This window comes from Thamnophis elegans, chromosome 8 (assembly GCF_009769535.1).
Source record: "Thamnophis elegans isolate rThaEle1 chromosome 8, rThaEle1.pri, whole genome shotgun sequence".
Taxonomy (NCBI): domain Eukaryota; kingdom Metazoa; phylum Chordata; class Lepidosauria; order Squamata; family Colubridae; genus Thamnophis; species Thamnophis elegans.
Window position 1 is genome coordinate 65420302 of NC_045548.1, and position 18985 is coordinate 65439286.

The following is an 18985-nucleotide window of genomic DNA, read 5'->3' on the forward strand; positions in this document are numbered from 1 at the left end:
AATGAGAACGTAGGTATAGAAGAAGTGCCGAGGCAGAGCTGAGGGTGGAATGAAATGTGTCATTAGCTTAGAGTCCTTACATTTTCACCAGCAGTCCAAGTTTAACTGCTCCTGAATTCCATTGACTCTTATCTGGTACCAATTTAAGGCTGAACTTTAGATAGAATAGATTCTTGTGTATGCGCTTAAATACATCTCCTAAGCTGCAATACGACAGATGGTCCTGATTCTCTGCACCTGACATTAGGGGAACACGTGGTCGAATGTTACAATGGTCATAAAAGTCCGGAAGTCTCCGGTTAGACTTCCGGAGGCCAAACCCCCACCGTGGGGAGGAGGAACCGACCAGGTGGTTCCGCCCCAGGCGACTGATGGACCCTGTTAGGTTCCAGACGGAGCTTGGGGTCATTCCAGACGCTCTCGCCCACAGTTCGGCGGAGACTATTGCTGCGGCCTGGCACTCGGCGGCATCGGAGTCTCTGGACCGAATTGCGCCACTACGGCCCCTCCGGGTCAGCGGCTCGCGGAGACCCCCTTGGTTCACCGAGGAGCTCCGCGAGATAAAGCGCCGGAGGAGACGCCTAGAGCACCAGTGGAGGTCCGACAGGTCCGTATCGAACCGAGCACTGTTGACAGCTTGCACCAAGGAGTATATTTGGGCATTGAGAACCGCCAAAAGATCACACATTGCCTCCTTGGTAGCGTCCGCCGAGTCTCGCCCAGCCGCCCTGTTTAGGATAACCCGCTCCCTCCTAAATAGGAGGGAGACGGGGAACCCCCTGCAGGGTAAGGCTGAGGAATATAGTCAGTTCTTGGCGGACAAAGTTGCTCGGTTTCGATCGGAACTGGACTCCACCCCCGCAGATCCAGCCGGGACACAGGGGAATAACTTGGTAGACCATCTCTGGGTTGAGTTTCAGGATGTTGCCTCTGGGGATGTGGACAAGGCTATGCGAGCTGTGAGTTCCTCCACCTGCATACTGGACCCGTGTCCCTCTTGGCTGACTACCAACAGCAGAGAGGTGACACGAGGCTGGATCCAGGCGGTTGTTACCGCCTCTCTTCGGGAGGGACACCTCCCCACCGCGCTTAAGGCGGCGGTGGTGAGGCCCCTCCTGAAGAAACCGTCTTTGGATCCAGCAGTTCTTAACAACTATCGTCCAGTCTCCAACCTCCCCTTTCTGGGGAAGGTTGTTGAGAAGGTGGTGGCCTTACAGCTTCAGCGTACCTTGGAGGAAGCTAACTATCTTGACCCCTTCCAGTCTGGCTTCAGGCCCGGTTACAGCACTGAAACCGCTTTGGTCGCATTGACCGATGATCTCTGGAGAGCCAGAGATGGAGGCCACGCGTCCATCCTGGTTCTCCTCGACCTCTCAGCGGCTTTCGATACCATCGACCATGGTATCCTTCTGCGACGACTGCGGGAGGTGGGGGTGGGCGGCACTGTTCTACAGTGGTTCTCCTCCTACCTCTCGGACAGGTCGCAGTCGGTGTTGGTGGGGAGGGAGAGATCGTCCCCGAGGCCCCTAACCTATGGGGTGCCGCAGGGCTCGGTTCTGTCCCCCCTACTATTTAACATATACATGAAACCGCTGGGCGAGATTATTCGGAGGCACAGGATTAAGTACCATCAATATGCGGACGATACGCAGTTGTATCTGTCCGCCCCGTGCCAACTCAATGAAGCGGTGGACGTGATGAACCGGGGCCTTGAGGCTGTTAAAGACTGGATGAGAGCTAACAAACTGGTACTCAACCCGGAAAAGACCGAGTGGCTGTTGTGTTTTCCTCCCAAAAATTTGGCTAATGTTCCAACAATCAGGCTGGGGGGGCAAAATTTACACCCCTCAGACAGGGTCCGCAACTTGGGAGTCCTCCTGGATTCACAGCTGAGTTTTGAGCATCACTTGTCGGCTGTGACCAGGGGGGCATTTGCCCAGGTTCGCCTGGTACGCCAGTTGCGGCCCTACCTGAACCGGGAGGCTCTCACAACAGTCACTCGAGCCCTTGTGACCTCTAGGCTGGAATACTGCAATGTGCTCTACATGGGGCTGCCCTTGAAGAGCATCCGACGACTTCAGCTAGTTCAGAACACGGCCGCGCGAGTGATTATGGGCGCACCACGGTACGCCCATATAACACCAATCCTCCGTGAGCTGCGCTGGCTACCTGTTGATCGTCGGGTGCACTTCAAGGTCCTACTTACCACCTATAAAGCGCTCCATGGTAGTGGATCTGACTATTTGAGAGACCGCCTCCTGCCAATTAGCTCCCTGCGTCCCATCAGATCGCACAGAGTAGGCCTCCTCCGAATTCCATCCGCCAGTCAGTGCCGACTGGCGACTACGCGGAGGAGAGCCTTCTCAGTTGCAGCTCCGACATTATGGAACACCCTCCCCGTGGAGATCCGTACCCTCACCACAGTCCAGGCCTTCCGCACAGCCCTGAAGACCTGGCTATCCCGTCAGGCCTGGGGATAGGATTACTCTCACCCCGCCCGAATGTTGAATGAATGTTGTGTTTTTATGGATAATTTTCTTTTATTCACGATTTTTTTTCCTTTAAGTCTTGTCTTGCACCCCCTTCCCCTCATTATTGTAAGCCGCCCTGAGTCCCTCCAGGGAAAAGGGCGGCATATAAATTCTTAATAAAATCTAAATCTAAAATAAAACAAGTTAGTCATGTGACCTATCCAATTTTATGGATATTTTTATTTTGCAGCAGTCATTAAATGAACCCATTGTTCACTATGGTGAAGTTTTCCCCCAAAAAACAGAAATGCTTTTTGCTGCAAACGGATGCAATCAGATGACTGCAGGATACTGCAAAGGGCCATAAATGTGACTCTGTTGCCAAGCAACCCAAAGGCGGTCACCCCATTAGAACTCCATTTTGAAAGAATTGTTGAGAATTCTGGGAGTTGAAGTCCGTATATCTGGAGATCACCTAAGGCAGTGATGGCTAAACTTTTTGGCATCAAGCGCCGAAAAGGGCACACGGAAATGTCGCACGTGCGCACGCTCGTCACAGCCACACTCCGGAAAAGCCGAACTTCCGGGTTCTAGTGTGCATGTGTGCCCGGCAATCAGCTGACTGGTGTGCATGTGCAGGGCAGTTTTTTGGCACTACCAATGTGTGAAGGGACCGCATTCCAGAAAAGCTCAACTTCCAGGTTCTGGAGCGCATGCGCGCCCAGCAATCAGCTGGCTGGTATGCATGTGCACTCCAGTTTTTGTCACTGCTGTGAGTGCAAAGGACAGCTGATCATCACTCGCGCATGCACGCCAGAAACCCAGAAGACAAACAGGCAAGGCTGCACATGCCGGTTGACATGGCTTCACATGCCACTGTGGGTATGCTTGCCATAGTTTCGCCACACAGACCTAAGCCAATTCAGAAAAGCCTTCCAGTATAAAATACTAGTAAATCTCTATCGGTACAAAAATGTGACTGGTTTAAGACTTATGTAGAAGTGGAGATTTTTTATTATATTTTTATTTATTCCAATTATGCTTTTTTCTCTGATACACCAAAACATCTTATTAAGGGATAACCTTTAATTTTATTCATGCAACTACAATCTCACAATCTTCCCTGATATATAGTTAAGTCAGCCAGGTTGTTAAAATAGTGTTTTTAATTGCACTCCCACAGCATAAACTGTAGCAAACCATTTTCTATCTTAGCCTTCCCAATATAGTATCTATCAAATGAGCAGGATTAGAAGGTCTATCACCAAGAATTGAGGTCCCGAATCATTGAAGTCAACAAGTCGGAAAACGCCTGACATAGTCTTGACTCAATGTTAACTAGACAAGTGTGTTAGTGATAACACAAATGAATTGATAGAAGTGTCTGGTAACAACTGTCCACAAGTTGATCCCAACCTCTTTTCCAGGTTGAGGTTCTTAATTGTCGTCACACACTATTGAATAACTCTGGTCTCTTTTTATCTCCAACAAATTTGAAATTGAGGTCAGGTAATTAAGATTCCAACATTTGTTTCTCGTTCCTCCAAAAATCCACTTCACCCCTCCGCTCTGAAAACGACTGGCAAACGAGGAATTGTCTTTTGAGTGAATTAATCTGCTGTCATATGCTAACAGCTTCATTATTTTCCTGTTAGCTGGGCCGACAGCCAGCCAGTGCCGTGTTCTAAAGAGCACTTCATACGCACCCGTTTTCACCAAAAGCTTCAACAATTCCACAATTAAGCCTTTGTTATATATTCAGGGATGACATTTCGAAAGGGGGAGAGAGAGAGAAAGACAAAGGAGAAAAACACACTTCTTGCAAGTCAGACGGACAAATGCGATCAAATCTATCTATCTTCTTCTTGTTTTTTTCTAATTAGGTTCTCGAACATCTTGTGACTCGTTACGGCTAACCTGAATAACACCAGAAAGAAAAAGAAAAGAAAAGAAAAGAAAGAAAAAAGACTTCAAACTGAAAGGGTTTCACTTTGATTCTGTAGAGGAACAAAAAAAATGGGAAGTATCAGCTTATGGAACGACGAAGGTAAAAGGCAAGAAATGTTGAAAGAAAGAAGAAAAGAAACTTGATCAAAGGCAGCGTATTAAGAGACTTTCTGGCTTTGCAAGATACCCCATTTCATCACCCGCCCTTTAGGAAGTGACTGATATTAAAATGCACACAAGCACACACAAAGACTCAACTATGACTCTAGTAGTGAAAGTTTGGTTTAATTTTTTTTTTAAAAAAACCACATCATTTATCATGACCACAGAATTTTCACACCGTCCTCAACTTACATTCATTGCAAAGTTGCAACAGCATTTTTTTTTAAGTCACACATGGAGCATTCCCATGGTCATGTGATCAAAATTCATGCTATTGGCAACTGGCATGTATTTATGACCGTGGAAGTGTCCAATATGATCACCATTTGTAACCTTCCCAGCTGACTTCTAACAAGTAAAATCAATGGAGGAAGCCAGATTTGGTTAATGAACACATGGTTCACTAAACAACTGGACTGATTCGCTTAACAACTATGGCAAAAAAAAAATCATAAAATGGGGCAAAACTTACTTAACAACTGTCTTGTTGAGCAACAGAAAAGTCAGTCTCAACTGTGGTTGTGAGTTGAGGACTACCTGTATTCCTTCAGAGCCGCGGTGGCGCAGTGGTTAGAGTGCTGTATTGCAGGCCACTTCTGCTGACTATCGGCTGCTTGCAGTTTGGTAGTTCAAATCTCACCAGGCTCAAGATTGACTCAGCCTTCCATCCTTCCAAGGTGGGTAAAATGAAGATCCAGATTGTTGGGGGGCAATAGGCTGACTCTGTAAACCGCTTAGAGAGGGCTGTAAGGCATTATAAAGTGGTATATAAGTCTAAGTGCTGTTGCTATTGCTATTATTGGGAAACAGCTTCTAACAATTACACATACACACCGGCACACAAAGGAAGAGAGAGGGACAATAATGGTTTCCAGCTATTACAGTTTAAACTGCATCCAGGTGTCTTTGTTTTGTTAAAAGGATGTTATGAGAAACCAGAGAATTGGAGGATGTCTGCATAGAGAAGAAAATGTACACCTTTGAATACAAAATCACTTATTTGGAATGAGACACACCCCAGAGTAAGGGCCAGATTTCCCACTTGGGTGCTATCCCAGTTGAGACTGGAACTCTTGTAGTTCCCATCTTGGAGTAATTGTGTAAGTAGCAAAGTAATAAAAGAAATAATCATCATGCGTAGTAATTGCAGAGCACGTGATGTATTTTGGGGTTATTTTCATAACTGAATTCATGCCAGGCCCTTAAAGTGGCATATTGTATTTAGATTCTTCTTCCCATTTTATCTACATAATAATCTTGAAGTAGGGCATGGGTGAGGAACCATGGCCCTTTTATGACTGGTGAACGTCCAACTCCCAGAATTCCTGAGCCAGTTGGCTCAGGAAATCTGGGAGTTGAAGTCCACAAGTCAAAAAATGGCCCATAGTTCCCCATCTCTATTGTAGGTATCATCAGATTTGAGACAGAGATTCGCCCAAGTCGTTTAATCAACATCAACTGCAAAAATTTCACCCCTAAATTTGATGAAAACCAAAATAAGTACTACAACAGCAACAACAACCCCCCCCCCCCCCACACACACATATACATGCAGAGAGAAACACACACTGGCAAACTGCATTTCGGCAACAACATTTGAGAACTGATTTTAAAGCTGGAGGTTGGAGAATGCAAAGGAGTTACAGGTTGCCCAACCTTTTTCTAAAAAAATAATTCTCCATTAACATACCACCTCTATTCTTCATTTCCTCTCATACAATGCTTATACTCATTTGTTGTTCAAAAATGGAATGTGCCATATATAAATATTTGATTAATAGCCACCAGCTCTATATTACTGATTCATCATTTGGCGGTAATTGAGTTTTGAGCTGGCAGGAACAGGAATCATTGTTGCCAGATACTCATCAGGAGGAGGAAAGAAGAGGAAACAAATGGAAATTTTAGAATTTCTGTTTTTACGGCATCCTGGAATAGTAAGAGAACATAAGGCAGAGAACATGTGGAGGGGGGGAGAGAGAGAATGAAGAGAAATAATTAAGAGAGAGAATGAAGAGAGAGAGAATGAAGAGAGAGAATAAACAGAATGAAGAGAGAGAGAATGAAGGGAAAGAATAGAGAAAATGAAGAGATAGAGGGAATGAAGAGAATGAAGAGAGAGAACGAAGAGAGAGAGCGAATGAAGAGAGAGAATGAAGAGAGAAAATGGAGAGAGGGAATGAAGAGAGAATGAAAAGAGAATGAAGAGAGGAGGAATGAAGAGAAAGAATGAAGAGAGAGCCAGAGAATGAAGAGAGAATGAAGAGGAGAAAGAATGAAGAGAGAATAAAGAGAGAATGAAAAGAGGGAATGAAGATAGAGAGAAGAAGAGAGAATGAAGAGGAGAAAGAATGAAGAGAGAATGAAGAGAAAGAGAATGAAGAGAGGGAATGAAGCTAGAGAGAAAGAAGAGAGAATGAAGACAGAATGGAGAGAAAATGAAGAGAGAGAATGAAGAGGGAGAGGGAGACTCTGACTTTCAGAATTCAGTTCTGTGGAGCCTGATCCCTGAGCTGGTCTAACCTCAAAGGGCTGAAAGAACTATAATCTCCAAATCACAGAAGTAATAGTTCCACTTATATTCTGCACTTATTTGTCTCCTTGAGTCTTTGTCCAGTCCAGGATACTTCATTTTGGTACCCCTTTGTTACAAAATAAGACCTTTGGTCCTATCCTCTATGTCTTTTGCAACAAGGTGGAAAGAACCATACATTTTATGAGAGAGACGGTAGGAACTCAGGATCTTTGCCAAAAGAAGACTGAGGGCAATATAATAGCACGCTTCAAAATCAGAAACAATGCCCTACAGAAGATCGAGACCTTTTTCCTTACTGTTCTAAACATGTTAAGGCACAAAGCAAGGGACTTAATTACAAGAAGGCAGGTTCTGACTGTGTCTCAGAAAACAACTTCCTAACAATAACAGCAGTGCAGCAGTGGAACCAATTAACCAAAGGTGATGGGATCTCTCTGATGTGTAGAAATGGTGTCTAGACAGCCAACTATCAGGGAGGCATTAATTAGGGTTCCTGCAAGGAGATGACCTTGAAGGTCTAAACTCCCTCTTCAAATGTGCTGAATCTATAGTCAGAACGGCCCACTGGCTCACAGTGAAGCCCAGCTTTCTGCTTTCCCTAAGGGAAAAATTGCCTGATAATTCTTAGGCAGATGTTAATTCTTTTTAGGAACAGAATGTAAATATTGCACTAAAATTCCTTCTTGTTACTGGACTCCAGCCATAGTTGATCTTTCAGTTCTTGCTCTTGGTGTACCATTTGTCTGAAATGGTAGGGTTTCCGGCCTGAGCAGGAGGTTGGACTAGAAGACCTTCAAGGTCCCTTCCAACTATTCTATTCTATTCTCTCCTATTCCATCCCATCCCATCCCATCCCCATTCCATCAGTAGTATTCAACATACACTCACAGCTGAGTCCCAAATCTCTGTTAAGAGAGGTTAAGTCATTTGCACAGCATTTTTTTAAAAAGTTTTTATTTTATTTTAATTGAACAAAAACACAAAAAAAGAATCATCCTTCATTACATCTTGTAGAAAGCGTGTTGATTGGTTACATATAACTTTCGTGCATTTCTTCCACAGTCATTACTTATAGTTCATATTAGATTATACACTTTAAATCAAAAATCCTTGTATATCTTACTATCAATGTACCACAATTCTCATTTGACTACAATTATTTGAACATGCTTTTACCTCAAATCATTTATACTTAAAGACACAACCACATCATGGCATTCATTAGCTATTTCAAAAAATCCTCCAATAACATTACACCTTTATAGCATCTTTTAAGTAAAAGTCAATAAATAAAGTTTCTAAATCTTCCCCCCCTTTCCCCCCCAACTCACTGTTTAGAATTTATATCCAAGTTACTTTTGCCAATACTATAGCATGTATATATTGTTAAACAATATCTATTGACATTTCCTTGTTGTTACTATAATTGGCTAAAAATCATTTACTATTTATGTCCCATCTCCACTCGTCAGACCTACTCCCCCCAAAAAACCTTACACCTTTATAACAAGATCTAAATAAAAAATTGTTAATAAAATTTATAGGTCTTTTCCCAAGTCACAATTTGCAATTTATATCCAAATTTCTTTTACTAGAGTGCCAGTACATGTATATATCATTAAGCTGTATCCATTATCATTTCATTATTGTTATTATAGTTAATTAATTGTTAGCGAATAAACATTTGATTTTTTATTATCAACTTTCATTGTCAACCTGTATCTTTCCAGTAACAAAACAGTCTTATCTCTCTTGCCAATTGTGGTGTCAGTCTTCTTTTTATCTCCTTTATAAGGTTTTTATAGACTTCTCTCCATACTTTGTTGCTTGAAGGATCTCTCAGGTAAACTTGTTACCCACCAGCTGCTACTAAACTTAGCTTGTCTTTGGTTGTCAATCTTGCTTCTGAAAAAAATTCTCTTCTTAAGTCCATCATCATTACTATTTTTTCTTCTGTGTCCTGGAATCTGGGGTAGAGCTCCAATTCGTCTAATTTCCTTTTCCATATTCCCTTCTTTCCACTTTCACCCACATTTGCTCCATTAATAAATTCATCTATTGTCTTATCTTTATCTTCTATATCTTTATTCTCCCCTTTAATTTTTGGGGCTCCAACCCCATCATCTTTTGCTGTGAGGAAGACTAGTCTTTCCAACTTCTTCTCAATTCTCCCATATCCTTCCAATAGATTTTGAATTACAGTCAAGATATTTTGGAATTTTAAGGTTTCCTCATCTGAATATTGATCCATATTTCCAAAACAGAAGAAAAAAAGAAAAAAAAAACTAATAGCACTCTAGCCTTTCAGACCTCTTTTATTTTTTATTTTAGATTGACTTGAACACAAGTTCTTTTATGCTCTTCAAAGGAGAAGGGTTCTGTTCCCCCCCCTTTTCTTTCCCCTGCCAAAATAGTTCTCAAAGGCACCTGTGAAAACAATTCATGCCCTTGGCTCTTTATCAGTTTCTGTAAACAAGTTGCAAACCATTCAGCTACAAAGTCAGTGAAGTGAAAGAAGGAAAGAAAAGAGATACATTGTTTCAAAAAACCCAGCCTCTGACCTCCGAGTGGCAGTGTGCTACTTTTCACTTTCTAATAGTTATCTCTGGCTTATAGAAAAAAAGGTTCTTTAGATTTCTTTTAGTGAAATTTAATAACAAGTAATAGGAAGAATTGTTAAAATAAGAAGGAAGGTTTTAATACAGGAGTCAAAAAATAAAGCAACAAAAAGCAGAAGGAAAAAAATTAATCTGTTCACTTTAAGAGGAGAAATGAGAAATGTTGCGAGCACTTCAATCCACAAAGAATAGTTACAAAGAAAAAAAAGCTTTCCACAGCAATTTCACCACTCAATTCTTTTGCTTAAGGATCTAATTTGGCTTTAAAGAAAAATTTCTTTGGGCAGTCTTTCACAAAATAGAAAAAATACCTCACCAGATGGACTCACTTTCTCTTTTCACTTCCTTCCTTCCAGAGCATCCCGATTTCATCAGCCTGGGGACTGCCTTTTTATCGCCGCTTGAAGCGCTTCTCTTGAGTCCCTTTGTGATGTTCTTGAGACCAGCAAGGCTTCGGCTTCCTGATCACCATCTCTACGGGTCGGTTTAGGTCTCAATGGACCATCCAGTGGCAAAAGTGTCAACAGTGGTCTCGGAGTATCGAGACCGCACATTGTGACATTGCGATGTGGCTCCTCCTTCTGGTTGCACTGCATTTTATGACCTTTTTGCCACAGTTGTTAAGCGAATCACATCAATTGTTAAGTGAATCATGTGGTTGATAAGTGAACCTGGCATCCCCTATTCACACTTTGCTTGTTGGAACCTGGTATGGAGATTATGGGGAACACATCATGACCTCAGGAAAGTGCATGTCATAAATACAAGAGCCCAAATTTTGATCATGTGACCATGAGGATGGTCGTAAGCATGAAAACTGGTCATAAAGTCTCTTTTCTCAATGCTGTTCTAACTTTGAATAGTCACTAAAGGAATGGTAGTCAAGAACTTTGTTGTTGTTGTTAGTTGCGAAGTCATGTCCAACCTATTGCGACCCCATGGACAACGTTCCTCCAGGCCTTCCTGTCCTCTACCATCCTTGTGAGTCCATTTAAGATCATGCCTACTGCTTTGGTGACTCCATCCAGCCACTTCATTCTCTGCTGTCTGCTTCTTCTTTTGCCCTCAGTCTTTCCCAGCATGAGGCTCTTCTCTAGTGAGTCCTTCCTTCTCATTAGGTGGCCAAAGTATTTGAGTTTCATCTTCAGGATCTGGCCTTCTAAAGAGCAGTCAGGGTTGATCTCCTCTAGGACTGACCAGTTTGATCGCCTTGCAGTCCAAGGGACTTACAGGAATCTTCTCCAGCACCATAGTTCAAAGGCCTCAATTCTTTGGCACTCAGCCTTTCTTATGGTCCAACTTTCACAGCCATACATGGCAATTGGGGAAAACATAGCCTTGACTATACACACTTTTGTTGGCAGGGTAATGTCTCTGCTTTTTAGTATTCTGTCTAGATTTGCCATAGCTTTCCTCCCCAAGTCAAGAACTACCTGTAGATAAATTTATCTGTAGCTAAAAGGGAAAAAAAATGAGTAACTACAGAGGCACCTCCCTTCCCATATCAAGGGAACAATTTGGCATTATCTCATGTTCTGCCAACCAATGCTTATCTCATTAGCCTTGGTGTATGCCAGAAATTCTTAAATGTGGTCTAGATAAATCATTAGGTGTGCACAGTAATACCTAACACACTTCATTAAGTGCTTTCTGAAACACTCTCGGTTGTCTTTTTGATTAAGAAAGTATTTTAAAATGTTTCTAAATGCCTGCAGAATATGTTTTGCAGATAATTAAAAAACATTTTAGCTGATTGATAAATGAATTGAATGAGACAAGTTGTATTTTCCTTCCAATTCTCCTCTCAATTCTCATAAAACCCAGGACATCATTATATAATTGCATTTGCCCAGTGAGGTTGGTTCATATGTCATTGTTTTTGACCTCGTCATGCCTTATTAGTGATGCTGCTAATTTGAACCCAACAGGCTGGCTATCTTAAAGGCCAAAGGTGAATGTGTAGGACACAAATTTACTCCTCCAACTTTATTGCTTCTTTTAAGTATTTGTCTTGCTCTGATTGGGGGAAATGTCCAGTCTGGTTTCTGCATAAGCTTGGGAGACAATATAAAACCAAGTCTTTAACTTACGATTGGTTGCTTAGCAACCGTTCAGAGTTACAATCGTTCCCCCCCCCAAAAAAAGGGCTTACAACCCAAATCCGAAATTTCCGATGGTGACCTCCCATTCAGAGAGCCGAGGTGGCGCAGTGGTTAGAATGCAGTACTGCAGGCCACTTCAGCTGACTGTTATCTGCAATTCGGCGGTTCAAATCTCACCGGCTCAAGGTTGACTCAGCCTTCCATCCTTCCGAGGTGGGTGAAATGAGGACCCAGACTGTTGGGGGCGATATGCTGACTCTGTAAACCGCTTAGAGAAGGCTGAAAGCCCTATGAAGCGGTATATAAGTCTAACTGCTATTGTTATATTCCATGGTCATGTGATCACATTTTGGGCCCCAACGACATTTTATGGCCATTGTGACAGTTTTGCTGGCGCTTCCAGTTTTTGGCAAAACCACACCACAGCGAACAATCGCTTCACTTAATGACTGCAGTGTTCTCTTTACAACCATCCCATTCACTCAATGATTGCCACATTTTTTTAACAGCCACTTCAAAAAGGGTAATAACTTTACAACTTACAACTCCAATGGCCAGGCTTCATTAGGGTCGTAACTTGAGGACTACCTATAATGATTTGAAGCCTGGTAAACAACTATGTTATAAGTACTAGCATATTTGCAAACTGAGCTTTAACCTACTGTGTTTCCCCGAAAATAAGACAGGGTCTTATTTTCTTTTGGCCCCCGAAATAAGCACTTGGCCTTATTTTTGGGGAGGTCTTACTATTTTTGAGGTGCAGGAGGTGAAGGGCGTGGTCACCACATGGCTGATGCTGTGTTGCAATGTTTTCAAGAAGGGCTTATTTTCAGGGGAGGGCTTATTTTAGTGCATGCTCTCAAAAGCCTGATTGGGCTTATTACTTGGCCTTATTTTCAGATAAACAGGGTAAGAGGAAAAGATAGAATGATTAATATCATATATTGAGCTGTTAAGCTATTTTCAAGCCCTAGTTTGTTGAACAAATCACAATTTGGCCATATTCACACATTGCACCAAGCTATAAACTATGGATTTGCAAACCACAGTGGTGATATTCACGCAATGCACTGAACCAAAATTGTGTTATGGCTTAGCTTATACAGAATGTGTAAGTCTGCCACAGGCATCCTGCTGGTCTGTATGAAATAGGATAACTATTAAGACAAAAACGCCCACTGGGTTTTTTCTAAAGGTATGAGATTTTTCTAAGTTCCGGGTAAATAAAAAGGGCGTTAGAATAAAGCAATGATATACCCGGCTGCCACCAGTTAGCTGATCTTTAGAATGGGCAATACTGAAACCTTAGCTTTCAGCAAATATCACCAGGAGATAAACAATTTAAAATGTATAATGTCACTGGCTCTAAGGTTTCAAATTTCATTTGCTTGCATGTACAACACACACACACACACACACACACACACACACTTGTGTTCTTTAAATGTTTTCTTAAGGCATGAGTCTTGAGGAAAGAAGACATGATCATCCCTTTAAAGACAAGAAGGTGAGCTGCTGTTCTCTTTTGCTCAGGAAGGGCATTTACGAGTTTCATTAGTGTTTCCACTTTATAATGCCTTGGTGAAGGGGACACACACACACACACTTGTGTTCTTTAAATGTTTTCTTAAGGCATGAGTCTTGAGGAAAGAAGACATGATCATCCCTTTAAAGACAAGAAGGTGAGCTGCTGTTCGCTTTTGCTCAGGAAGGGCATTTACGAGTTGCATTAGTGTTTCCACTTTATAATGCCTTGGTGAAGGCCACACTTGGAATACTGCATCCAGTTTTGGTCACCACGATGTAAAAAAAGGCGTTGAGACTCTAAAAAAGGTGCAGGGAAGAGCAACGAAGAAGATTAGGGGATTGGAAGCTAAAACATGTGCAGAACAATTGCAGGAACTGGGTAGGTCTAGTGAGTCTAAAGAAATGAAAGACTAGGGGAGACATGATAGTAGTGCCCCAATATCTCAAGGGTTGCCACAAAGAATAGGCAGTCAAGCTATTATCCAAATTATCTGAGGGTAGGACAAGTAGCAATAGATGGAAACTGATCAAGGAGAGAAGAAACCTAGAACTAAGGAGAAATTTCCTGACAGAACAATTAATCAGTGGAACAACTTGCCTCCAGAAGTTGTGAATGGTCCAATGTGTGGGAAGTTTTTAAGAAGATGTTGGATAAACCTATGTCTGAAGTGGTGTAGGGTTTTCTGCCTAAGCAGGGGGTTGTATTAGAAGATGCCCAGGGTCCCTTCCAACTCTGTTATTCTATTCTATTCTAATTCTAATTCTATCCTATTCCCAACCTAGGCCTTTTCCAGATGTGTAGTTTCCCATTTCCAGAGTTCCTTGCCCAGCTTGGGAATTTGTCCACAAGTGTTAGAGACACATGGCTTGCAAATCATCTCCACACAATATGTCTGTAGTCAAAGCTGCTATCTGAAGGTAGAGGACCCTCTGCTCTTGACTGCTTGCAAAACAGAACATATTGTGACTGGGTTCTTTCCTCGAGCCACCTCATGCATATTTATCTGCATCCCACCTTGAAGGAGCAGGGATGAAACACATAGATGTCCAAAACTCTTTAAGAGAGTCATGTCTTTTCCCATGTGTCTCCCTAAGCAGTTGACACATAATCTGGGGAAAAGATCTAGCTGCTTTAAAGAGCTGCAAACAGATGCTACCTATCTGAAGTCCACGTAGTCCTTGAAGTATGATCACAATTGGGACAGAACTTATGTCACTAAGCAAGGCAGTTGTTACATGAGTTGTTTCCAATTTCACAACCTTTTGTCCTATGATTGTTAAGCATATTTAGCTCCCCACCATTGATTTTATTTGTTGGAAGCCAGATGGAAAAGTCATAAATGTGGCGCAGTGGTTAGAGTGCAGTACTGCAGGCTACTTCTGCTTCCTGAGGGCTGCCTGGAACTTGGCAGTTCAAATCTCACTAGGCTCAAGGTTGACTCATCCTTCTATCCTTTCAAGGTGGGTAAAATGAGAACCCAAAATTTCGGGGGCAATATGCTGACTCTGTAAACTGCTTAAGAGAGGGCTGTAAAGCACAGTAAAGTGGTATATAATTCTAAGTGCTATTGCTATCTTGTCAACCCTGGATGTTGCAACCCTGGTAAATACATGCTGGTTGCCAAGCACACAAATTTTGATCTTATGACCACAGGGATGCTGCAACAGTTGTAAATATGAGGATTGGTCGTAGGTCACTTTTTTTTAGCAACATCATAACTTTCAACAGTCATTAAATAAATGTTTGTAAGTTAAGTACCCTATCGTGAATAATACAATTCTGTTTTGGGTAAGTTACTTAATCATAGTAAACCACTAATCAGTGTTTCTGAACACACCTCTCCAGCCAATTGAGGAGAAAGTGAGAAGCCACACACATGGGCATAATTGAATATATCTACCATCTCACCATTTTAAGGTATGAGCAAACAGGCTCCTACAAATCCTACCTTGGAAATAAATTACCGTATTTTTCAGAGTATAAGACGCGTCCCTTTCCTTCAAAAAAGAGGCTGAAAATCTGGGTGCACCTATACACTGAATACAGCATTTTTTGCCTCCCGAAACCAACCCCTTCACCAAAATGGCCATGCATAGCTTTTAGGAGGCTTTCAGAGAGCTCCTGGGGGCTGGGGAAGGCAGAAATAAGTGAAAAACAGGCCGGGTTTTGCTCAATTTTGCCCCCACCCCCTAGGAGTACTCTGCAAGCCCCCTAAAGGCTATTCATGCCTTTTTTTCAGGGGAAAAAACAGGGCTGTTTTTGCAATAAAAGGCGCTGTTTTGGGGAGGTTTCATGCAATTTTTTGACAAAAATGGGCCATTTTTTGCTTGTTTTGGAGGGCCCCACCCCCCAGGAGTATTCTGCAAGCTCCCTAAAAGCTATTCATGCCTTTTTTCAGGGAAAAAAACAGGGCGGTTTTTGCAAAATACGGGCCATTTTGGGGAGGTTTGCAGAGTGTAAAGGCTTTTTTTTTTTTTTGCCTCTTCAAAACCTTGTTGCGTTTTATACTCCAAAAAATATGGTAATAGCTAACACATAGTATAGGTATAGCTGTATCATTTTAGTAACTTTTCACATACAGTCTATAATTATCTGGGCGTATTTAAGCCAAGATTTTTTAAAAATTTATTATTATTTTTTACTTCAAGCTAAGGATAATTGCACACAAATTTCCTCCAGTCATCATTTTACTTCTCCTTTTTCAAAATACGTGGCTGCAGTACTGTAATTGAATGTGATCCTGCTGTGTTCAAAAATATTTATGCTTTGGAGTTATTCACCAGGGGAAAATAGGAACTAGGCAATGTTCTTACAAGCTCTCTGAACGACCTTAAGTGGGATTACAAAACACTTAATTGCAGGCCTCTTTGGAATAGCTCCCTGCCTATTATCATTCTTGCATATTAGTGGTTAAGAGTTATTTACTTATAAAAATGCCACTGCCACCTTTTCAAAATTTGCTCAGGGAACACCAAGTAACAAACATTACAATTAATGCTAAAGTCCTGGAAACTCCCAATCACTTCAGGAAGGGCTTCTTTCTTAAATTATTGTTCCAAGTAAACAGAATCAAAGGAGGAACGAACCGTTAGTAGACACCGTGTCCTCATCACAAACACTTTTAGGTATAATCCAAAACTAGAACTGAATGAATGAAATTTTAATTGCTCATAAAGTTCGTTGAATAGTTTGCACGTACAAAAACTGTGTTTCCCCAAAAATAAGGGTATTATTTTCTTTCGGCCCACAAAATAAGTGCTTGGCCTTATTTTTGGGGAGGTCTTATTTTTGAGGTGCAGGAGGTGGAGAGCGTGTTCAACTCATGGCTGCTGTTATGTTGCAATATTTTAGGAAAGTGCTTATTTTGAGGGGAGGGCTTATTTTAGCTCATGCGTTCAAAAGCTCGATTGGGCTTATTATCCAGGGAGGTCTTATTTTCAGGGAAACAGGGTATGCAGAAGGGGGGGAAAAACCTCCCATGGTAGGATAAACAAACGAAAAGGCTTAGCATTTCAAGGAAGGTTCTGAATTTTGATCTATACATGCCGAAGAATGAATCAGCAAAAGGATTTTGCCATTTCAGAGGGCAGTGGAGGTTACCGTTTTTAAAAGTCAGACTAAGGAACATGAAAAAAACAACAACACAAATCAAATTATGATTTACTTGATTTATTTAGCATAGTTCCGGTCTCCCAAGCGAAACATCCAAATTCAATACAAATTATTTGATTTTTATTTTATCTCATCTTTATTACTTTATAGGTAACTAGCCGATAACCCGGCATTGCCTAGGTATTTATTTATAGGGGGAAACTGTCTGGACCAAACATAATTTCTAATATTGCTTTTTCCCCCTTACCAGAGGGAGCTCCCTTGTGGAGGACTGTGAAACCGTTACCATGGCAACTCCACTGCGCTGTACAGTAGAAGCCAGTAGGGCAGCACAGTACAACAGGTTGTATCTTAATTAAACACAGCCCCTAGGGGTGTTCAGGGTGTCTTACCCCCACAGCATTTTTCTCCAGAGAGTAAGCTATCTGTGTACCAAATTTGGTTGAAGTTGCTCAAGGCATTCCAGAATTATGCTGGAACACACACACACACACGTTTTTATAAATATAGATTAAAGGCGGTGACCATCTAATACTCCTTCCATCTCCTATTTTGCTCAACAACTACTTTGTGAGGTGGACTGGGCTGAGAGAGAGTGACTGGCTCAAAGTCACCCAAGCTGTCTTTAATGCCTAAGGGCAGGACTAGAACTCAAAGGGCTCCTGGTTTCTAGGTCAAGATCTTAACCACTATACCAAACTGGAAATCAGTCCGTCCATCCAATTAACAAAACAGTAATGGCATTTCTGAGGTAGTTTGGTCATTACTGCCACTTTAATTCACAGCACCTTCTCCTACAGCAGGGCTGTCAAATTCGCGGTCCACAGGCCGGATGCGTCATGCGCTGGCCACACCCACACCCAGTTTAGTGAAGGGGGGGAGTTGTGATATGTCACGTGACGACGTGAGTTTGACACCCCTGTCCTATAGGATTATACAATAGATCCAGCCTATGTCCTAAATGAATGGAAGCAAGAGCCATGAAATTCAAATTCAGAGGTTCACTCATGTTGAAGACACATCAACTGAATGCTTTCGGGTGTAAAAGCACTGATGATGTCACCTAGTTTGGGTAATGAAATGTCTTCAAGAAAAACTCAAGCTCAGAGAGCACTAAAAACCCCATATTTTAACCCTGAGCTAAAAATAGTGCCATATACGGGGATTTTCTCCCTAATTTCAATTCCCGGGTAAGCTGGGCACAAAAAAGTATGATTTTGAATTGTTCAAAGTCCTCCAAGTTTCTGAAGTTCATGTCCAATAGCTTGAATACTACACTGATGCTGGTGTAGGATGCCGAGTTGTGAACCCTTCATAAGCATTTGCATCGGTGCCACCTCTTTTTAATGATTCCCCAACTAAATCTGTGTAGATGAGAATGGTTTTTTCCTGATATATCTGTCCTCATTCATAACACTAGTTCTAGTGATGGGATTCAAAAAATTGAATTTACTACCAGTTCTCTGGGCGTGGCTTGTTGGTCCTGGCAGGGGAAAGATCCTGCAAAATCCCCATTCCCTTGCCACTCCTGGGGGAAGGATACCATAAAAACCTCCATTCCCTTCCCACCCCGCTAATCTATTTTCCAGGCAACAGAAGAAGACCCAGCTGGTCAGCTGGGACTCGAGAGGCAGCGAATAGATGGGGTGGAGCCATCTAGAGGTGACTCTGCCCCCACTGGTAGCGGTTAAAATTTCCGCTATCGGTTCTCCAGAACCGGTCAAAACTGGCTGAATACTACCTCTGACTAGTTCATTAAAAAAGTTGGGTTGATATTGGTTAAAGCCATGGCTGGTTGAGGAATTCTGGGAGCTGAAGTCCACACAGCTTCAAATTGCCAAGATTGAGAAACACTGATTTATGGTTCATTGGGCTGAGCAAACCCAGCTTTTTGTGGCTTAGATAAGAAGCTATAATTAAGTCATAGCTTTCTATGAAATCCAAAGTCTGTTTTTTGTTAATTTTTCCAGTTGTTGTAATAAATCTTTGCATTTTGTGTTGCCACACCC

At 42.1% G+C, this 18985-nt stretch overlaps 1 protein-coding gene across 1 annotated transcript in view; it reads right to left on the reverse strand.

Moving 5' to 3' along the window:
* The window catches only part of SNTB1 (syntrophin beta 1), a 130951-nt gene that overhangs the window by 49708 nt on the left and 62258 nt on the right, over positions 1-18985 (reverse strand). The gene's annotated exons all lie outside the window — the stretch shown is intronic.